Source organism: Theropithecus gelada, chromosome 2 (genome assembly GCF_003255815.1).
Source record: "Theropithecus gelada isolate Dixy chromosome 2, Tgel_1.0, whole genome shotgun sequence".
NCBI classification, from domain to species: Eukaryota; Metazoa; Chordata; class Mammalia; order Primates; family Cercopithecidae; genus Theropithecus; species Theropithecus gelada.
Window position 1 is genome coordinate 168576426 of NC_037669.1, and position 22887 is coordinate 168599312.

The window sequence follows — 22887 nt, forward strand, 5'->3', positions numbered from 1 at the left end:
TGTTGTGGTGGCTTTAAAATTCTTTGATTCTCCTCTCTTCAAAAGGTGTAACCTAATTCTCCCTCTTCTTGCTTAGGGGCTGGACTCAGTGACTCATTTCTAGTGTACAAAATATGGTAGAAGTGATGCTGTCTGACTTTCAAGACTAGGTCAAAAAAAGCATTGTGATATCTGAGCAAAATGGTAGACTTCCTTTTTACTTCTTTGATCCTTTTCTAGGTGAAGCTAGCTGCCATATTGTGGGGTTATTAAAGCAGCCTTATAGAGAGGCTCTTGGGGCAAGGAACTACTAAGGCCTCTTGCCAACAACGTACAGTAACTTTCTGGGCATGTGAATGAGCCACCTTGTAAGTAGATCCTCCAGCCCCAGTCAAGCTTTCAGTTAACTTCAGCTCTGTCCAATAACTTAACTGTAACTTCACAAGAAACCTTGAACTAGAACAACCCAGCTAAGTCACTTTTGAATTCCTGACTCATGGAAACTGTGACATAAATTTTTGTTGTTTTAAGCTACTAAACTTTGGGGAAATTTATTACATAAAAGTAGACAATAATGCAATGTACTAATGTAGATAATGAGCAATAGCAGCGTTGAGGTGAAAAACAGTGTTATATGAACTTATAAAACACAACTACTCTTGGAATGAACCACATGAAATTGCTGATTTTGTAGATCACATATCAGTCATATGGTTCAACCTTCCTTTTTAACTTTTATTTTAGGTTTGGAGGTCCATATGAAAATTTTGTTACATAAACACATGTCCCAGGGGTTTGTTATACATACTATTTCATCATCCAGATATTAATCCCAGTATCTAATAGTTATCTTTTCCGTTCCTCTCCCTCCTCTTTCTTCCCCCTCAACTAGACCCTGGTGTCTGTTGTTTCCTTTTTTGTGTTCATAAGTTCTTATAATTTGGCTCCTACTTACAAGTGAGAACATGTAATATTTGGTTTTCTGTTCTTCAGTTAGTCTGCTAAGGCTAATAGCCTCCAGTTCCATCTATGTTCCTGCAAAAGAGATGATCTAATTCTTTTTTTTTCTTTATGGTTGCATAGCATTCCATGGTATACATGTACCACATTTTCTTTATCCAATCTGTCTTTAATAGGCATTTAGTTTGATTCCATGTCTTTGCTATTGTGAATAGTGTTGTTCTGAACATTCATGTGCATGTGTCTTTATGAGAGAATAATTTCTATTCCTCTGGGTATAATGTACTAATGGGACTGCTGGGTTGAATGATAGTTGTACTTTTAGCTCTTAGAGGAATCACTATACTGCTTTCCACATGGTTGAAGTAATTTACTCTCCCGCCAACAGGCTATAAGTGCTTCCATTTTTCTGCAAACTCACGAGCATCTGTTACTTTTTGACTTTTTAATAATAGCCATTCTGACCGGTATAAGATGGTAACTCATTGTGGTTTTGATTTGCATTTCTCTAATGATCAGTGATACTGAGATTTTTTTCAATATGCTTGTTGGATGGCTGCATGCGTGTCTTCTTTTAAGAAGTGTCTGTTCATGTCTGACCACTTTTAAATGAGGCTGTTTTTCTCTTGCAAATTTTTAAGTTCCTTATAGATGCTGGTTGTTAGACCTTTGTCAGATGCATAGTTTGCAAAAATGTCCTCTCATTCTGTAGGTTGTCTATCCTGTTGATAGTTTCTTTTGCTGTGCAGACGCTCTTAACAATTAGATCCCACTTTTCAACTTCTGCTTTTGCTGCAATTGCTTTTGGTGTCTTTGTCATAAAATCTTTGCCCATTCCTATGTCCAGGGTGGTATTGCCTAGGTTGTCTTCTAGGGTTTTTACATTTAAGTCTTCAATTCATCTTGACCTGATATTTTTGTATGGTGTATGGAAGGAGTTCAGCTTCAATCATCTGCTTATGGATAGCCAGTTTCCCCAGCACCATTTATTGAATAAGAAGTCTTTTCACCATTGCTCATTTTTGTCAGCTTTGTTGATGATCAGATGTTCATAGATATGTGGCCTTATTTCTAGGCTTTCTGTCCTTTTCCATTGGTTTATGTGCCTGTTTTTGTACTAGTACCATGCTGTTTTGGTTACTGTAGCCTTGTAGTATAGTTTGAAGTCAGGTAACATGATGCCTACAGCTTTGTTCTTTGTGTCTAGGATTGCCTTGGTTATTTGGGCTCTTTTTTGGTTCCATTTGAATTTTAAAATAGTTTTTTTTTTTAATTCTGTGAAGAACATCACCAGTAGTTTGATAAGAATAGCGTTGAATTTGTAAATTGCTTTGGGCAGTATAGCCATTTAAATTATATTGATTCTTTCTATTCATGAGCATGGGATTTTCTTTCCATTTGTTTGTGTCTTCTCTTACTTCTTTGAGCAATATTTTGTAATTCTCATTGTAGAGATCTTTCACCTCCCTGGTTAGCTGTATTTCTAGGTATTTTATTCTTTTTCTGGCAATTGTAAGTAGAATTGCCTTTCTTTCTGATCAGGCTCTTGGTTTGCCTGTTGTTGGTGTCTAGGAATGCTAAGTGAGTTTCGTACATTGACTTTGTATCCTGCAACTTTGCTAAAGTTGTTTATCAGTGGGAGGAGCTTTTGGGCTTAGACTGTGAGGTTTTCTAGGTATGGAATCATGTTGTCTGCAAACAGAAATAGTTTAACTTCCTCTCTTCCTATTCGGAAGCCCTTTATTCCTTTCTCTTTCCTGTTTGCTCTGGTTAGCACTTCCAATACTGTGTTGAAAAAAAGTGGTGAGAGAGAGTATACTTGTCTTGAGCTGGTATTCAAGGGGAATGCTGCTAGCTTTTGCCTATTCAGTATAATGTTGACTGTGAGTTTGTCATAGATGGCTCTTATTATTTTGAGGTTTCTTCTACACCTAGATTAATTAGAGTTTTTAACATGAAGAGATGTCGAATTTTATCAAAAGCCTTTTTTTGCATCTATTGAGATAATCCTGTGGTTTTTTGTCTTTAGTTCCGTTTTTGTGATGGATCACATTTATTGATTTGTGTATGTCGAACCAACTTGCCTTCCGGGGATGAAGCCTACTTGATCATAGTGGATTAGCTTTTTGATGTGCTGCTGAATTTGGTTTGCAAGTATTTTGCTGAGGATTTTTACACTGATGTTCATCAAGGATATTGGGCTGAAGTTTTCTTTTTTTTGTTGTGTCTTTGCCAGGTTTGGGTATCAAGATGATGTTGGCCTCATAGAATGAATTGGTGAGGAGTCCCTCCTCCTCAAGTTTTTAGAATTGTTTCTGTAGGAATGGTCGTGGTTCAACCTTACATAACAAAGCTCAACCAACTTGTTTCTTACAACTACAATTTTTTAAACTTGTAGTTATAATAAACTAGTTTGGACTGGACTTTGGTCTCCTAGGATACATTTCTAGAATATGCTTATTATTTTCCAAATTTGCCATTCTCCAAATTACACAGGAATACAGTTATGATTTTCTGATACAATGTTCTGATGCAACAGTTGGAAACTAATTATTTGTGGGTTGTGGCTTGGTTTAGACATGTAAAAGATAATTATTAGCAAATGATTATCATTCTCTCGAAAGGTATGTTGGTTTTGGACTTGGAACAAATATTTGAATAAATGATGAAATAGGCTTTAAATGTCTTACACAACACTAAATACAAAAAGCTATTTTATTCTTATCCTTGGAAACACTGGATGCATGTTCTTATGACATGTTTTCTTTCCACAATAAAAAAAGGACAGCCAAACCATCCAGTCTGTAAGTATGTAATTACTTTCAAATGTTCTCCTCATTTAAGTGCATTAACATGCTTCAGCTGACCCAGGTTACACAAAATTATCTTCCTGATAACTTACTATCTTTTTTGGCACAACCTGTGCCACTTTCACATGTCTGTTGATGATATATGCCAAGCTATTGAGTGAGAATTTATTTCTGTTTCTAGGCTCCCTGGAGCTTTCACATGTGCGCCTGATTTAACACAAAGCTTTATGTGTAACATTTCCAGCACCCAAACACAACAATTTCCACCTATCTGTTTTATTTTAGCTTTAAAGACAAATATTAAATGGGAAATAATTTTTAAAAGGAACATTTTACCCTGACTCCAAATTCAGATTCTGTTATTGTTTCACAGGGCCTTTGTCAAATTATCTTTTTTAAAAAAAATTTGTGAGGATATGTCAGGTCTGAGCAATGGTTATAGGATGCTTATTTTCTTTGAAAAGAAGAATCTCCAAGCTAAAAATCCTGATTTGCCAGTGCAATTGCACTGTCATCTTAGGGGTTTATTGGCACTGGCATAAATGTAATACTTTCTTCTTCTCATGATTACATCTAGCAAAGCCTTGGTCAACATCAGTAGTTATTTGGGAGCAAAAAGGAACTCTTCACAAATCCAAAGTTAGAAATCATGCTACATTTTCTATCTTACCAGGGTATGAACTTACCTAACTTCCTAGCAAGAGCTCGTGATATTGCCTGTGCCTTTATCAGGGTGATAAGGTCAGAGAAGATCATTGTTTCCACTCATGCTCATTTCTATTACTTAAAATTACTTTTAAGAGTTAATATGTATTTCTATTATGTTATATAAATATATAATTATCAGTAATTATATTTGTACTTAATATATAATGTATATGCTATAAATTATAACTTTCTCTAAATAATAAATCTATCTGGCACAGTGATACTAGTAGTAATATATAAAATTATCAATTGACTCTAATTTAGTTACAGAAATCTTGAGTCTTTCCCTTACCTTCTTTGTAGAGAGCTCAGCCTATTTCTACAACGTCTACAGAAAAATTTTATGAGCTGAAACACTTATTGCTAACTCAGATGGGAAAATTCTGAACTTCTTTAACTATTAAAACCTGTATAGCTTGGATTTCCTTTGAAAACGGAATGCTACATGAAAGGACAGCAAATCTTCTGGCAATAACTCACATTTAACGGGTTGATACAGCAAATCTATCTTTCTAAACAACAAATGTGTGATCTAATGGCAATACCAACAGTGCACTGTACCAACAATTAGAATGGTGTATTAAAGCTTCCAATTTGCAGTGATTTTTTATGGAAGTATAATTATCCATTTAAAATGTAAAATTCCCGGTACAAAAACATTCGAATAATTATGAAAATGTAAGTGATCCTTTGCAAAAACTAATTATGGTGAGGGAGACTTTCCTTTGCTGTCAGTGTTTTATGCATGTGTTTGGTTCCATAAGCAAACTAATTAAAATGTTGCAAGACACACTGAAATGCTGGCATTTTAGATGGAAAGCAGTTGTACTTCTGGCAAAGATCGTTTCATGTTTCTGGAATTTTAAAATTGTAGTTATAATAAACTATTCAGTCAAGCAAACAGAAAACAAGAGCCAAAATCATGCTCTCAGCTTTCAGATCTATAGCCACATGCCACCACAAAGCCGTGTATTTTCTAAGTATAAACTGGAAAAAAACCACACACATTTGTTTTGTTAGCAAACATTTGGGGTATGTATGCGTGTGTTTGATACAACTGTGGTAATTATGCAGCTAAAATAAGAAGAACCAATTTGGAAGTAATCTTACTATTTTGTGTTATTTCCATTATTGGAAATCACTGGTCAAATGGTGGGCAAAACGTTTCCACCACAAATAAGAATGCTCTAACACGACAGCTAATAAGACAAAGAACTGTATTATGGCACCTCCTCAACAGTAAATACTTGTCCTAAGAGCCTAGGAGGTAAAGGGCAGCTGTAGAATGATTATCAGGATTGCTTCATGCTCCAGATTGCATTTGGAACATGAAATGTCCATCCTCTTCACTGTTGGGTCAGTCAGTCATGCTTTGGGCAAGATTTATTGAGGTTGTCACTTTTACCCGTCACAGTGGTAAGAAGTGGAATTTCAGTGATATATGAGTGACTTATAGTGCATGCCCGCATGGATTTTACACTCCAATCTTTTTAAAAGACAGTATTTTGATGAATTATTTACTCCAGAGCAGACCACCTGGGCTTAAATCTTGGCTTATCTATTAACTACCTATGTGAATTTAGGTTAGCAAACTATTCTCTTTAGCATGCTCATCTGTGGAATGAGAATAACAGTCCTGCCTTATGTAGTTGCTGTGAGAATTAAATGAGTTAACCTATGTGTAAATGTATAATGCCCAGCAATCAGTACATTATATTGTTATTAGCTGCCATTTTTACCTCCACTCTAACCAAGCAATACCATAAATATTGCCAAACAGACAACATAATATCTAATTTCACATAAGATAGATATCCAGTAGAACTCAAAGGTCAGAAAAGCTCCTAGAAGGTATCCAGTAGCTGTGGGTATCTGAAAGCCTTCACTATTTGTTCTGCAGGCAAAGCATACAAACACAGTCTGGCTATTATCTATGTTAAACAAGAAAGAAAACATACAAATAATAGATAACAGCAGCTGGAGGAGGTAGGATAACCGTTTCTGTGAGTTAGAAGTAAAACAGCAGTTTCGAATTATATTATCATCATCCATCACAGCTATCATGTATTCAACTCTTCCCATGGTGCAAGTTATTAAGCTCTAAGCTCTTTAAATGTTAAACCAATCAACCCATTTTCCATAGGAAGAGGAAGAAATAGTTTAAAATCACTTTCCCAGGCTATATTAATAGTTTGTGATGAAGATGTGACAAGAAAGGTCTCTCTGAAGCTAAAGTTCGCATTATTATACTATATTGCTATCCATGTAACATGATGAGCATGTTCCCAAGTCATTACGTTTTCTTCACAAACATGCTTTTTAATAGCTTTAAAGTGTTCTAGTCTATGGCTGTTTCATAATTGATTTACTCTCTTCTGTCTTGTTAAATATTTATGTTGTTTCTAGTCCCTTAGATAGTTTGAATTATTTGCAATAAAAATCTTCATGTGTAAATCTTAGTATGCATAGCTGATGAGTTTCTTAGTATAAATTCCAAGCAGTGAAGTCACCAGGCTAACGGATTTGAACATTTCTAAACCCTTAGCACAAATTGCCAAATCACCCACAGGAATAGTATAGCAATTTTCTCTCCTTTCAGAAATTTTTGAGCTTGCTCATTTAGCTGCATCCTTGCCAATCCTGAATCTGTTCTAAACGTTTTCTTATCAACATGCCAGATACAAAAGTCTCCTGTAGATTTAATTTGTATTTTTATTTCCACTGTGGTAGTTAGGGAAAAAATATCACCTATTGAAAACAAAGCATGTGAATAATACTTTTACATTTGTATCTGTCTCTGTCTGTCAGCCTCCTCCTTGCATGCAAATTTTGGGTTTCCCTTAACAGAATGTTACAAAACTCCAAGCCCAAGTTTAATTGTAACACTATTCAGGAAGTTTCCTTGAGTTGTTTTAAAAAAGTTTCTTACCTTCTCTGATCTCTGCACATGTCATTTTGTGATAATTTACTTCATTGCAGTAAAATTATTGATTCTCTCTCTGTTCTCTCTTTAATAAGCTACTGGAAAACAAATAATCTTATGATTTGTTGGATCCATAGGATCCAACCAAAATGGTGAAAAGTCTAATAAGCACATTAAACTATCACTTCCCACAAAAACATACTGACTGTGGATTTTAATCAACTTTTCACTGTTTGATTAAACTATGCATTAATTCATCATTAATAATGTAGTTGACTAGGTACTCTGGAACACTTTTAAAAAATGAATAAAAACATCTAGTGGAATTACTTTGTTCTAAAAGAGCTGTATCATGAGAAAATGAAAATTAAGCTTTGCTGGTAATCACAATGCAATGTTCCTTCCTACTAATACAAAAACATTCCTGCAGATCATTTGAAGCAGAGAAAAAGAAATGCTTCCCATGGGACACTGTCAAGATCATATACGGGGTCCTTACTCATACAAAATGATTCAGTGTTTCCGCCATGGTTATATCACAGCTGAGAAATGAGTAACAACACCTCCTTTTTATATAATTTCTGCCTTTTGCCAATGCCAAACCAAGCATTCATCATGTCTCCTCAGTGAAGTTAGTCGGTATTAAGGTGCCCAACTGCTAAGCTGCTCTGCCTCACCAGTCCCTAATCTGGAGTTGGCTTCTCCTTTCCAAGACCCTTCTAAGAATCATTCAGCATAAGCCCAAACCTACACAAAGTCCCTTCACAAACTTTCTTACTGAGATCCTTCTAAATTCTCTTACAGGGATATGGTTTTCCTTGCTGCAGGAAGCTAAACAAACCAAACTTTGACTACAGGTTTGTTCCTGGACATCCGGTAGGATTTGATATTAGTTGGGTCATTAAATACATATAGATTTATGTACTGTGTTTACTTAAACAGGATTCATCAGCAAATTGGACATATGATACAGGGAAAGTGGTAAATTGAGATTATGCTAAAGTGTTAATCCTGGAAACCTTATCTATTGTACTTTTAAATTTTATTCATTGAATTCTTTAGTTCCAGAATTTATGGGTTTTAAAAATCATGTCTATCTTTGTTGAATTTCTCATTCAGATCATGAATTGTTTTTCTGAATTATTTGTGTTGTTTATCTGTATCCTATTGTGTCTCACTGAGCTTTTTATGATCATCATTTTACATTATTTTTAGGCATTTCATAGGTTTCTCTTTCATTGGAATCTGTTGCTTGAGAATTACTGTGTTCTTTCAAAGATGTTATGTTAGCTTGCTTTTTCATGTTTCTTGTGTGCTTACATTGATATCTGCATATCTGACGTAAGTCACTTCTCCCAATTTTCTGGACTAGCTTTTATAGGGAAAGACTTCTTACTATAGATGTATCCATAGTGTTGATTATGTAGGGTGCTTTGGCTTTGATTTTGGATGGGCATGGTAGTGTAGTCTCAGTATGATTTCTTCAGCTGTAATATGCATCAATAGTGTCTATGATTTCCTCCATTCCTTAGGCTGTAGTTGTTAGTGGAGGCGGTGGCGAGGGTTGGCTATGTGTAAGTACTTTAGATCAGTTGGTCATTGGGCACTAGTGGCAACAGCAGTGGGTTGGGTGTGTAAACACTTGAGCCCTCAGATGGCATACATGTGCAGTGATGTTAGTGTATCCAGGTAGGCCAATCCTCTTGCCTCCAGGCAACTTTCTTGGTGCCAGCAGTGACAGCAATGGGCCAAATAAGTGGATAGGTCCTCAGACCCCTGGGCAGTGTGCATAACATCATGTATGTCAGTATCATCAATAAGCCAACCTTCAGGCCCTTAGGCAACAACACAGAGGTGCCAGCAGTGGGTTGGCCAGGACAGACCTCAGGCCTCCAGGTAGCATCTGTGGTAGGGGCCAATGGTATAGGTGTGTCAGGTTGGCCCAGAAGGCATGCATAAGTGCCAGTGGCAACAGGCCATGTGGGTCAATTCCCAGACCCCCATCAATGCACACAGGCACTGGTAAGGGAGCAACTGGTGGGGCAGGACTGTCCTCAGGGCCCCTGAGTGTGAACATGGGCACAGGCTACAGTGAGTTAGGCTAGCTTATCCCCAGGATATCAGATGAATGCTTGGGCACTGGCAGGCTGAGCAGACCGATCTCCAGGCCCCCTGAAGGTGTGCACAGGTGTAGGTGGCAGTAAGTGAGGTGGGTCAATCCCCAGGTCCCTGGATGATGTGCATGAGTGCTGGTGGCAATGGTGGGTGGGCAAGTCTTTCTTCAGGTCCTCTAATGATACATGTGAGTGCCAGCTCTGGTGGGTGAGGCAAGTCCATTCCCATTCCCCCAGATGACACGCTCAAGCAGTGGGGGTTACAGTGGTAGGCAGGAGTGGCTTGTCCTCAATCCCCTGAATGGTGCTCAAAAGGACCATTCTCCAGATTGCCAGAAGGCACATTCAGGTGCAAAGAGCCCCTGCTGCTAGTTGGTAGGGAGAGTTTGCTCTCAGTGTCAGCAGCCCCAGGCAAGGAGAAGCTCTAGTGGGGATACACTTTGGCTCTCTTTGTCCTAGGGGCAGCTTTCCCAGTGTGCTGCATTGCCTATACCTTGGGGTATAGGATACTGTGTGGGCTAGAGTGCTGGGGACCTGGCTGCGCCACTGGGTCTAGCTGACATCGTGATGCTGCAACCCTTCTGGTGGACACAGGGGAATGTAAGCAAAGCTCAGGGAGGTGCAAGCACAGGGGCTGTTGTACCCCAGAGTAGGATATAATCTGGTAGGCTGGGCTCTCAAAATGGAGCTGTGCTACAGCTGCTTGGGACTCAGCATGTGTGTGGGACCCAGCGCAAGCTACTTCTCTGCAATAATGCCATCATGTGGACTCCCAGTAGCTGCCTATACTAGTCTCAGGGTCCACAAGCATCAAGGGACTCTTGCATGGCTGGGATTGCAGGAGTCGGTGGTAGGAATGTGGACTGCTGGGTATATTTCATTTACCTTTTCCCTGCAGTGGAGTTTCTCCCGGCTCCAAGTAACCCTGACCGGGATGGCTGCTTTATTTCCCTCTTTTTCCATGCCTCAGAGGCTCCCTGTCACTTCTTGGCTAAATTTCAGTGTTCTCTCCCAGATGCTCTATTCAAAGTGTGGTTATCTACTTACTGTTTTGGTCCTTCTTTGTGGAAGAAAAAAATGCTGGGTGCCATCCAGTCACCTCTCCTGAAACTCATATTTTGATAGAATAATCTATTATATTATTAGTTCAATGAGTGAGCACTCACTGTCACACATTTATTTCTCACAGACCTTTCAGCTTATGTTAGCATAGTTGTAGTTGTTCCAACTTCAACTTACATAAAAATTTTTTAAAATTACTTCTCATTCAAAAGTATTTTATACTGGAAAGTGTCATTTTCTTTGCCAAGAATAGAAAACCCCCTAAAACTTTACAATACAATCTTAAACTTAGTTATGAAGATGTCTATTCCATCAAAGGGTAAGGAGGATTAGCACATTCGTTCATATTTCTATTGGAAAAAAAGAAGCGATTAATTCATCGCTTTTCTGTCCAAGTAATTAAGCAATACCTTATTCTGGCATCCTTGTCAACTGACAACAATCGAGTTTGTTTCCAAACCACAAATATAAATATAAACCAAATCTATTATAGTTTTTTGAGAGATTAAACCAATGCTATTTAAACTTTATTTCTTAATGAGACCATCAAAGGAACAGTTTTTAAAAAAAACTGTGATTTTTTTCAATAGCAAAGACTTGGAACCAACCCAAATGTTCATCAACTATAGACTGGATTAAGAAAATGTGGCACATATACACCATAGAATACTATGCAGCCATAAAAAAGGATGCGTTCACATCCTTTGTGGGGACATGGATGAAGCTGGAAACCATCATTCTGAGCAAACTATCGCAAGGACAGAAAACCAAACACCGCATGTTCTCACTCATAGGTGGGAATTGAACAATGAGAACACTTGGACACAGGGTAGGGAACATCACACACTGGGGCCTGTCTTGGGGCACAGGGAGTGGGGAGGGATAGCATTAGGAGATGTACCTAGTGTGAATGACAAGTTAATGGGTGCAGCACAACAACATGGCACATGTATACATATGTAACAAACCTGCACGTTGTGCACATGTACCCTAGAACCTAAAGCATAATAATAAAAAAAACTGTGATTTTTTTTTAAATCTACTGTCTTTAATGTAACTATCTACAGGGGAAAAAAAAAACAGTATAATATGGAGAGGAAGTAGAGAGAAATGGAGGAAAAGAGAGAATGTAAGTGTTTCATGTGTTTGCATATCATAGTTTATTTCTCTTTCACATTTCTCTCTTTCAAGTGATCAGGTTTTGTTGACTTTAGATACCAGGAGGACCATTTAACTTGTTTGACTTTTTCAAGGAAATGGCAGATAATATTATAAAGTAGGAACCTGTTAACACAGGAATTCTTAACTGAAAGTCTCTGGATAGAATCTGGTGGGGTTTTTTGTTGATGTTGCTATTTGGCATGCATGTGTGTGTGTGAGAGAGAGAAAGAGAAATTAGGGGAGAAATTGAGAGAGAAGATCAATAAGACTTGTTTTGATAACACTGCTGATCAAAACAGGATGTAGCAAAGAAACCAGCCAGCCAAAACCAGCCAGGACTATGAATTATATTAATAATATATTTGCATGCTATAAGGCACTCCCACCAGTGCCATGCCAATATACAAATGCCATGACAGTGCCTAGAAGTTACCTCATATGGTTCCAGGAACTTCCTACTCCTTTCTCAGAAAGTTACTGAATAACCTACCCCTTATTTAGCATATAATTATGGGTAGGTATAAATGTAACCAGGCAGCAATCCATGAGTGCTACTCTGCCTATGGGCTAACCCTGCCCTGTCTATGGAGCAGCCATTTTACTATGCACTGGTGCTCTAATACATTTGCTTTCTTTTGCTGTTGGCTTGCTCTTGAATTCTTTCCTGACCAAAGCCAAGAACCCTCCTGAGCTGAGCCCTAATTTTGGGGTACACCTGCATCAAAATCCTATTTTTACTTTAGTGTCGCTATGAGAAATTCAGCATATCTTTCAATTATAAATGTAGACATCAGCCACAGGGCTGTTGGCAATTCCTGTGACTTTCTCATCAATAAACATCATAGGAATTTCTTGTTGTGGATATCTTTAACTATTGTTTACACTTATCAACACCTTGAAGTATCAGTTGTTACTAGACCAGCCAAGAGATTTGTTATTAGTATGTTAATAACAAGAACATATTTTAAACCTAGGTTAATAAACAAGGACATCACATTTTAAAAATATTTTGAGAAAGGTATTTTAATGTAATCAGTTATCTTTTTAATTATTTGTATTTCAATACTTTAGTTATTTAAAATCATCATCCTTAGAAGTGCATAGGCTTAAATAGACTGCCAAGGGAGTTTGTTGTAACATACACACACACATAGACACAGACACACACACGCTCACACGCACATACTGAAGAGTTCTTGGATTAACTATGAAAATTATATTAAAACAGAAATTTTCTTTTGTGATGCATACCCCTTAAAAGAGTGATAAAGAGATTACCAATTACTGGCATCCAATTGAGATAGGTTACTTGGTTTTCTCGGTTTATCATTTTTAAAAGGCTTTACTAACCTCCTAAGTCCTGTCTGCTTTTACCAAACATACTCATTTTAAATTTGATTTTAGCCATGTAGACATGCAGCTATGCACATCAGTCAGGTTCACAGAACTGCAGCATTTCCCCTGAGGGTCTGTTGTTTTTATGAATAAAAAGTCAAGGGTATTACACTGCGTTATAATGTCAAATAGCAAAGATATTTCCTCAGGTTTTCACTGACAAATGTATTCTATAAAGTTAGTTTGATGTCTTAACTGTTGCATCTATCTGAAAGGATAGTTGAGACAAAACAACACTGTTTTTTGTTTGTTTTTTTGTTTTTGTTTTTGTTTTTTTGCCTATCACATCTGATGTTATGGACAAGTTTGAATGCAATCTAAATGTATGGGATGACAATATTTAATATTGCTTGTTTGATTTAAATTATTTGTGAGTAAAATTATTCAAAATTAAGAGAAAAAAATCAGCCATCCCCAGCATTTTGGGCTTTATCTTTATCAATATTCTCACCAAATTATTTAACTTCATCGTATTATTCTCTTGCAACAAGGAAGGCAGAGAAGAATCTACGGTCAGACTAGTTTTCAAATATGGTTTTATTTCTCATTTTTGAACTTGTGACTTTAGCTACTATCTCTGACACTCAGTATTCTTATATATTAAATAAGAATTATACCAGTAAGAATTATAGCAGTGCAATAGATAGCTTCAAAACTAGACTAGATTAAGCAGAAGAATTTCTAAACTTGAAGGCAGGTCTTTTAAAATACCCCAGTCAGGCAAAAAAAAAAAAAAAAAAAAAAAAGAAAGAAAACAAAAAGTGATGAAGAAAAACAATGTAACAATGTGACATATGGGATCATAAAATGACCAAATATTCTAATTCTGGGCACCACAGAAGAAGAGATGGGTGAAGGCAAAGAGAAACTATTTTAAAAAATAATAGCTAACAACTTCTCAAGTTTGGAAGAGATACACACATTCAGACACAAGAAGTTCAAACATCCCTAAATAGATTCACCCCAAAAAGTCTTATGTAGGCCGGGAGCGGTGGCTCACGCCTATAATCGCAGCACTTCAGGAGGCTGAGGCAGGCAGATCACAAGGTCAGGAGATCGAGACCACCCTGGCTAACATGGTGAAACCCCGTCTCTACTAAAAATACAAGAAATTAAGCGGGTGTGGTGGCGGATGCCTGTAGTCCCAGCTACTCAGGAGGCTGAGGCAGGAGAATGACGTGAACCTGGGAGGCAGAGCTTGCAGTGAGCCGAGATTGCGCCACTGCACTCCAGCCTGGGTGACAGAGCAAGACTGTCCCAAAAAAAAAAAAAAAAAAAAAAAAAAAAAAAAAAAAAAAAAAGGGTCTTATCTAAGGCACATTGTAAGGCACATTGTAGTTAAACTGTCAAAGGGACCTCTGATCGTCCTCACTGCTACACTCCCACCAGTGCCATGACAGTTTACAAACACCATGGCAATGTCACGAAGTTACCCTATATGGTCTAAAAAGGGGAGGCATGAATAATCCACCTGTTGTTTAGTGTATCATCAAGAAATAATATGTCCATAAAAATGGGCGACCAGCAGTCCTTAGGGGGTTGCTCTGTCTATGGAGTACCCATTATTTTATTCCTTTACTTTCTTAAAAAACTTGCTTTCACTTTGGAAAAAAAAAAAAAAAATCAAAGACAAAGAGAGAATTCCAGAAACAGCAAGGGAAAAGCATCAAGTCACGTATAAAAGAATCTCCAACAGAATAATGGCAGATTAATAGCAGAAACCTTACAGGCCAGGAGAGAATGGGATAATAAATTCAAAGTGCTGAAAGAGGGGGAAAAAAAAAAACCCTGCTAATTAAAAATAGTATACCTAGGAAATCTAACCTTGTAAAATTAAAAATGAGTCTTTCCCAGACAAGCAAAAACTGAGAGAATTCATTACAATTAGACCAGTCCTACAAGAAATATTTAAGGGAGTTTTTTTTAAAACATCAGGATGTATAAGGAAAATTATCTGCCATCATAAAAATATAAAATAAAATAAAAGTCATTTGTAGAGCAAACAAATTAGTAAGATTAAGGAATCAAAGGTTACCAAATGTGATATAAAATCAATGAACTGCAATGAGAAACAATAAGAGAGAAAAAAGGGAATAAAAGATATACAAAATAACCAGAAAGCAATTAACAAAAGGATAGGAATAAGTCCTCACCTACCAATAATAGTCTTGAATATAAACAGACTAAATTCCTTACTTAAAAGATACAGATTAGCTGAAAGGATTTTTTTTTAAAAAAGCAATAATATGCTGCCTACAAGAAACTCACTTCACTGGTAGACACATATGGACTGAAAGTGAAGAGATGGAAAAAGATATTCCATGCAATGGAAACCAAAAACAAGCAGGAGTATACTAGTATCAGATAAAACAAACTTTAAGTCAAAAACAGTAAAAAGAGACAAAGAAGGTCATTATATAATAATAAAGAGATCAATTCATCGAGAGGATATAACAATTATAAGTATGTATGTACCCAATACCAGAGCAGCCAGATACATAAAACAAATATTATCGGATAAAAAGAGAGAAATAGAGTCCAGTTGCAATTTTAGTTGGGTAATTCAATACTCCACTCTCAGCACTAGACAGAAAATCAACAAAGAAACATTGGATTTAAACTGCACATTACACCAAATGGATCAAACAGATATTTACAGAACATTTCATCCAGCAGCTGCAGAATACACATTCTTCTCATTAGCACAGGAAACATTCTTTAGGATAAACCATATGTTAGGCCACAAAATAAGTCTCAATTTAAAAAAAAATCTAAACCCTATAAAGTATTTTTTCAGACCACATTAGAAAACAAAGGACACTTGAAAACTGTGTAAATAAATGAAAATTAAACGTATTCCTGAATGACCATTGTGTCAAAAAAGAAATTTTTAAAAATCAAAAAAATTATTGAAACATATAAAAATGGAAACATACTAAAACCTATGCCATACAGCAAAAGCAATAAGAGGGAAGTTTATCACAATAAATGACTGTATCAAAGAAGTAGATTTCAAATAAACAATCTTGTAACAATATAACTCAAGGTACTAGAGAAACAAGAGCAAACCAAACTCAAAATTAGGAAAAGGAAATAAAAGACCTCTACAAGGAAAGCAACAAAACACTCATGAAAGAAATTAAAGAGGACATTAACAAACGGAAAGACAAATTAGAGCAAAACTAAACAAAATAAAGACTTACACACACACAAAATTAATGAAATGAAGAGCTGATTTTCAGAAAAGATAAACAAAATTAATGCACTACTAGCTCAACTAACCAATACCAAAAAAGACCCAAATCAATAAAATCAAAGTTGAAAAAAGTTATTACAACTGATATCACAGAAATACAAAGAATCATTAGAGGATATCATGAACAAGTATATGCTAACAAATTGGAAAAACCTAGAGCAAACAGATAAATTCCTGGAGTCACACAACCTACCACAATTGAAGCAGGAAGTAATAGAAAATCTGAACAAACCAATAACAAGAAGCAAGATTGAATTGGTAATAAAAAGTCTTCCAAAAAAGAAAATCCTAGGACTAAACAGCTTTACTGCTGAACTCTACCAAACTGTTAAATAAGAACTAACAAAAACTCTTCTCAATCTATTCCAAAAATTGAAGAGAAGGGAATTCTTTCTAACTCATTTTATGAGGCCAGCAGTACCCTGACAACAAAACCAGACAAGGGCACAACAACAAAAACAACAACCAAATCCTGCACATAAATATGCTTAATGAATACAGACACAAAAATCTTCAGCAAAATACTAGCAAACTGAATTCAGCAAAACTTCAAAAAGATAATACACCAGGATCAAGTGATATTTATCCCAGCATTGCAAGATTTGTTCAACATACACAAATCAAGAAACATGATACATATGTTGATCTCAATAGATGCAGAAAAATTCAACATCCCTTTATGTTAAAACGTCTCAACAAATTAGGCATATAAGAAACATATCTCAACATAAAAAAGGTCATATATGCCTAATTCACAGCTAATATCATTCTGAATGGGGAAAAGCTGGAAGCCTTTCCTCTAAGAACTAGAATAAGAAACGGATGCCCACTCTTACCACTCTTACTCAGCAGAATACTAGAAGTCCTAGCCAGAGCAATCAGTCAAGATAAAGAAATAAAAGGCATTCAGATTGGAAAAGAAGTCAAATTGTCCTTCTTTGCAGATGACATAATATTACATATTAAAAACAAAACCTAAATATTCCACCCAAATCTCTTAGAACTGACAAATGAATTCAGCTAACTTGCAGGATACAAAATCAACATATAGAAATCAATAGCTTTTCTATATATCTATAATGAGCTAGCCAAAACAGGTATCATGACCACAATTTCATTTACAATAGCTGCAAAAAAAGAATAATTCCTATGAATAAATTTAATCAGGAGGTAAAAGACCTCTACAAGGAAAACAACAAAACACTCATGAAAGAAATTAAAGAGGACATTAACAAATGGAAAGATATCCTATGCTCATGCATTGGTAGAATTACTATTTTTAAGAAAGACCATGGTACCAAAAGTATTCTCTAGATTCAATGCAATCTTTTTCAAAATACCAATTACGTTTTTCACAGAAATGAAAAAAAAAATACCTAAAATTTGGCCGGGTGCTGTAGCCTACCCCTGTAATATCAGCACTTTTGGAGACCAAGGTGAGTGGATTACTTGAAGCCAGGTGTTCGAGACCAGCTGGACCAACATGATGAAACCGTGTCTCTACTAAAAATACAAAAATTAGGCAGGCATGGTGGTGGGAACCTGTAATCTCAGCTACTCAGGAGGCTGAGGTGGGAGAATTGCTTGAACCTAGGAGGCAGAGGCTACAGTGAGCTGAGATTGCGCCACTGCACTCCAGAGTGGGTGACAAAGCAAGACTCCACCTCAAAAAAACAAAAACAAACAAACAAATAAAAAACAAATTAAAAGAAAAAGAAAAAAATTATAAAATTCAAATAGAACCACAAAAGACCCCAAACAGTCAAAGCAATCCTGAGTAAAAAGAACAAAGCTGGAGGCATTACACTACCTGACTTCAAAATATACTATAAAGCTATAGTAACTAAAACAGTACAGTATGGTGTTGATATAAAAACAGACACACAAACCAATGGAACAGAAGAGAGAACCCAGAAATCAATCCACATATGTATAGCCAACTGATTTTCAACAAAGGCACTAAGAATATATGTTGGGGATAGGATACCCTCTTCAATAAACAGTACTGGGAAAGCTGGATATCCATAGGCAGAAGACCCCTATCTCTCAGCGTATTCAAAAAGAAACTCAAATTTAAATGCTTCAATATAAGACTCAATACTATAAAATTAGAAAAAAAAACATAGGGGAAATGCTGCAGGACATTGGTCTAGGCAAAGGTATTAGGGCCAAGACTTCAAAAGCACAAGCAACAAAAACAAAAATAGACAAATGAGATTATATTAAACTAAAAAGCCTTTGCACAGCAAAAGAAACAATCAACAGAGTAAAGAGACAACCTGTGGAATGGGAGAAAATGTTTGCAAATTATTCATCTGACAAAAGGCTGATATTCAGAATACAAGTTGGGAGCTCCTTAGGGCAAACTTGCCTCCCATTCTATTCCTAAAAATGATAGCTGCAAAGATAAAAATGTTACATACCTCACTCACAAGGAATTTCCTTGTGGATAAAGGACAGACAGAACTCAAAGTCATCCTTCTACTCACTGAGATAAATACATATCTGATTGCCTCCTTTGGAAAGGCTTATCAGAAACTCAAAAGAATGCAACCTTTTGTCCTTATCTACCTACTACCTGGAAGCCCCTTCCCTGTTTTAAGTTGTCCTGCCTTTCAGGACTGAACCAATGTACATCTCACATGTATTGATTGATGTCTCATGTCTCTCTAAAATGTATGAAACCAAGCTGTGCCCTGACCACTTTGGGCACATGTCATCAGGACTTCCTAAGACTGTGTGACAGATGGGTGTCCTTAGCTTTGGCAAAATAAACTTCTTAAATTGACTGAGACCTGCCTTAGATGTTTGGGGTTAATACAAGGAACTCAAACCACTCAGCAGAAAAAAGAAAAAAAAAAAAGCAGATAATCCCATTAAAAAGTGGGCAAAGAAGACATACAAATGGCCCACAGGTACATGAAAAAATGTTCAACATCACTATACACCACAGAAATACAAATTAAAACCACAATGAGCTAGCATCTTATCCTAGTTAGAATGGATATTATTAAAAAGATAAAAAATAACAAATTCTGACAAGGATGTAGATTAAAGGGAACTCTTACACACTGTTAGTGGAAATATAAATTAACATAGCCATTATGGAAAATAGTGTGGAGGTTTCTCAAAAAACTAAAAATAGAATAAGAGAAATCTATTGCTCAATAGCATAGCAGCTTAACTATTGTTAACAATATATTATATATTTTTAAATACCTATAAGAAAATATTCGAAATATTTTCAACACAAATAAATGTCAGAGGTGATAGATTATCTTAAATACCCTGATTTGGTCATTGCACAATTATGCATGTATCAAAATAGAACACATACCCCATAAGTATGTATAATTATTATATATTAATAAGAATTAAAATAAAATACTCGCACCTCATTATATTCTCTCACCTCATTATACCCACTTAAGGAATTGTCCTCTTTAAGTTTCCCTTTGAAAATAAAACACAGTGAAAGAAGGATCCATTACACAACCTTTAGAACCCTAAGTGTGAAATACTAAGTGATATTATTTGACTGAAAATCCTCATGTCTTTGTTCTAATAGGCATTTGTAGAAATGTGAATGAGCTTTAGAGTATTTAAAAGGAGCAGGAAAAATATAGGTACTAAAAGTCATTCTTTTTGAGTCTGTCTTTATCTCTAAGTACTGACTATTCACAGATATTTAAAGTTCTGAAAGCTTTCTTTTTCCCTCTTTCTCTCTCTCTCACACTCTTGAATGTGTCTTGTTGAGCTTTGACTATAAATGTAAAAAGAAAGAATAGCAGCTTTTATGTATTTAAATATAGTCCAGGGTAGTCAGTCACCTCCTGGATCTAATTTCACATGATGATCTGGGCTTATGTCACTCTTCAATCTTTAGATAAGTTTTTAAAAACAGAGGCAAAATGAAAACATTTTAGATAAACCTAAGCACATTTTGAGAAGAGGAGGGAAAGGAACTTAACTCCTTAGTGCATCTGTGGTAAGACAAATTGTCATCCTTGTTGATATCCATTACAAAAAAGACAATTGCAAATGGTTTTGTATTTCTTAGTCGTACAAAAATCTGGGTCTGTGTTTCTACATGTTTTTCAACTAATAAAAAGCTTGTAAAATTAGAAATGTTCATGACACTATTTCAAATTTATAACTATGGGAAAATACAGTTGTTTCCAGAGATGATTTTGAAGTAATCTTTTATGATGATATACAAATGAGTTGGAATAATTATCTCCTTTTGATCATAGGAATAAAGGAAGAATAGGAAAAGATAGGAAGGATAAAAAGTTGAATCACAGATGGAAAATGGACAATAAAGTATCAAAAAGTTAATTACAGAAAGAAGAGAGAATAAGTAGGAATAAATTGGAAAAGAAAATAGAAGAGACATTACGAAATAATGCCTTTATTTTTGGCAACACAGCATATTAGATTTGCTGAAAAGCTTTTTTGTGAAAACAATAAAAATTGGATAAAATATAATAAAAATCTCTTGAAATATATAAATGAGCTTATAAAAATAATACCAAAAACAAAAAGGGAAAAAGGGAACACAAGGACAAAGAAGAGTGATAAGTAGAAACTGATACAAAACTAACAGAGAGACATCAGAAACCAAGAGAACTGTGTTTTTATAAGTCATTCAAGGTTTGGTAAGAACTTCTGAGTCTGTGAGAAAAAAAAAAAGTCATTTAAGATAGACATCAAGGCCTTAGGCCTAGGGAAGGTGTGAAACTGATGATGTTGTCAATTTGATATAGCGTTAGATTCAATATTAGTTTTTCAAAACTCTCACTTATTAATATTTTTGAAAAGGCAAACTGTTCATACGTTTAAAAAAACATCTATACCAAAAAGTATTCTCAGAGAAGTTTCAATCTCATCCATACCTCTTCTACTCCATTTTCTTCCATACCTATTAATAACCATTGTCCTTAGTGTTCGGTTCATCTCGCCTATATTTTCTTTTGCAAAAATAAGCAATGCTCAACTAAATCTTAATTTTTTTAAATCAACATTATATCCTGGAAATCAATTCATAACTGTTTATAAAGCTCTCATACATTCTTTTTAACAACTGAATAACAGTCTTATGTAAGTCTACCATACCATTCAAATCAGACTTACGGGTATTTATTTAGTTTGTTTTCCAAATTTGCAATTTCTAATAACTTTGGATGAATAACCTTGTGTATAAGTTATTTAGTATGTGTGGAGGTGTATCCTCAGGGCTGTGGTTATAAATGGCATTCATTGCTGGCTTCATGGGAAATGCTTATTAATTTTGAAAAATATTGCCAAAGTCCTCCTGAGAGGGGTTCTGCATACCTATAAGCAATGTATGAAAGTAGAGATTTCTTCACAGTTTTGTCAGTAGAGTGTGCTGCCTGTCTTTTCAATCCTTGCTCATCTGATAAGTGAGAAGTGGTAATTCAGTATAGTTTTAATTTACATTTTAAAAATTATAAGTTAATAATCATCACTTGTATGAGTCATTTTTATGTTTTATCTGAACTGCCTATTGATATATATATTATTTTCTCCTAGTTTTCAATTTTTTAATATTGTTTATATAGTTTTCTTTTTGTTAATACAAAAGCTTTCTTTTTATAATTTGTATGTAGTAAAATTTATCAATCTTTGTCACCTCTGAATTTTGAATTTTATTCATGTTTTCTCATATCTATGTACAAATGAGCTGAGCCATCTTTTATTCTAGAATTTGTATAGTTTCTTTCTTTATATTTGGATCTCTGATGCATCTGAACTTTATTATTCCAGTGTTTGATGAGAAGTAGAATCCAATTTTATTTTTTAAATGATGATTTAGTTGACCCTTTATTATTTATTTATTTTTTAAACCATCTTTATTTAGATGGGTGTTGGAACTAAATAAAGCTCCTCATAAAATTCAGAACTTCTAAGTGCTACACTTTCAAAATAAGGTAGACTAGGAAAACATACACTTGGCATCAAAGGGAGATGACAAGGAAATATGCTTTTACTGGCCAGGGTTTTGTGAAAAATACTTACTAGAACAAAAGACAAAGTTCAATAGATTTAAAGAATCACTTTCATACAGGCCATGTTTTTATAACCACAATGCAATCAAGTTGGAAAGCAATAACAAAACACAACTGAAAACAAAACACAACTGAAAACTGAAAAACTGTGTGAATATTTTTACACACACTTTGAGTAACAAGGATTAAAATAGAGAAATGTATAGACTCAAACAATTATAAAAATACTGCAAGTCAAGACAAATGGTAATTAACTAAATCAAAGCATATGAAGAATTGTAAATGTAAATGCTGCTTTCATGAAAGAAGAAAATCTGAAAATTAATGAGAGACACGTCTAACATAGGAAGGCAGATTAAAACCACAGAATAAATCAAAAGAATATGGAAGGAAGAAAATTAAAAAACAAAACAACAGGAATCAAAGAAACAGAAACATTACAAAGTCATACGAGTCTAGTGTTGGGTAAGAAAGGAGGAATTATACATTA

The 22887-nt window shown here is 35.4% G+C and overlaps 1 protein-coding gene across 1 annotated transcript in view; it reads right to left on the reverse strand.

The window, feature by feature from the left end:
• Window positions 1-22887, reverse strand: part of ZNF385D (zinc finger protein 385D) — a 986291-nt gene that overhangs the window by 597497 nt on the left and 365907 nt on the right. The gene's annotated exons all lie outside the window — the stretch shown is intronic.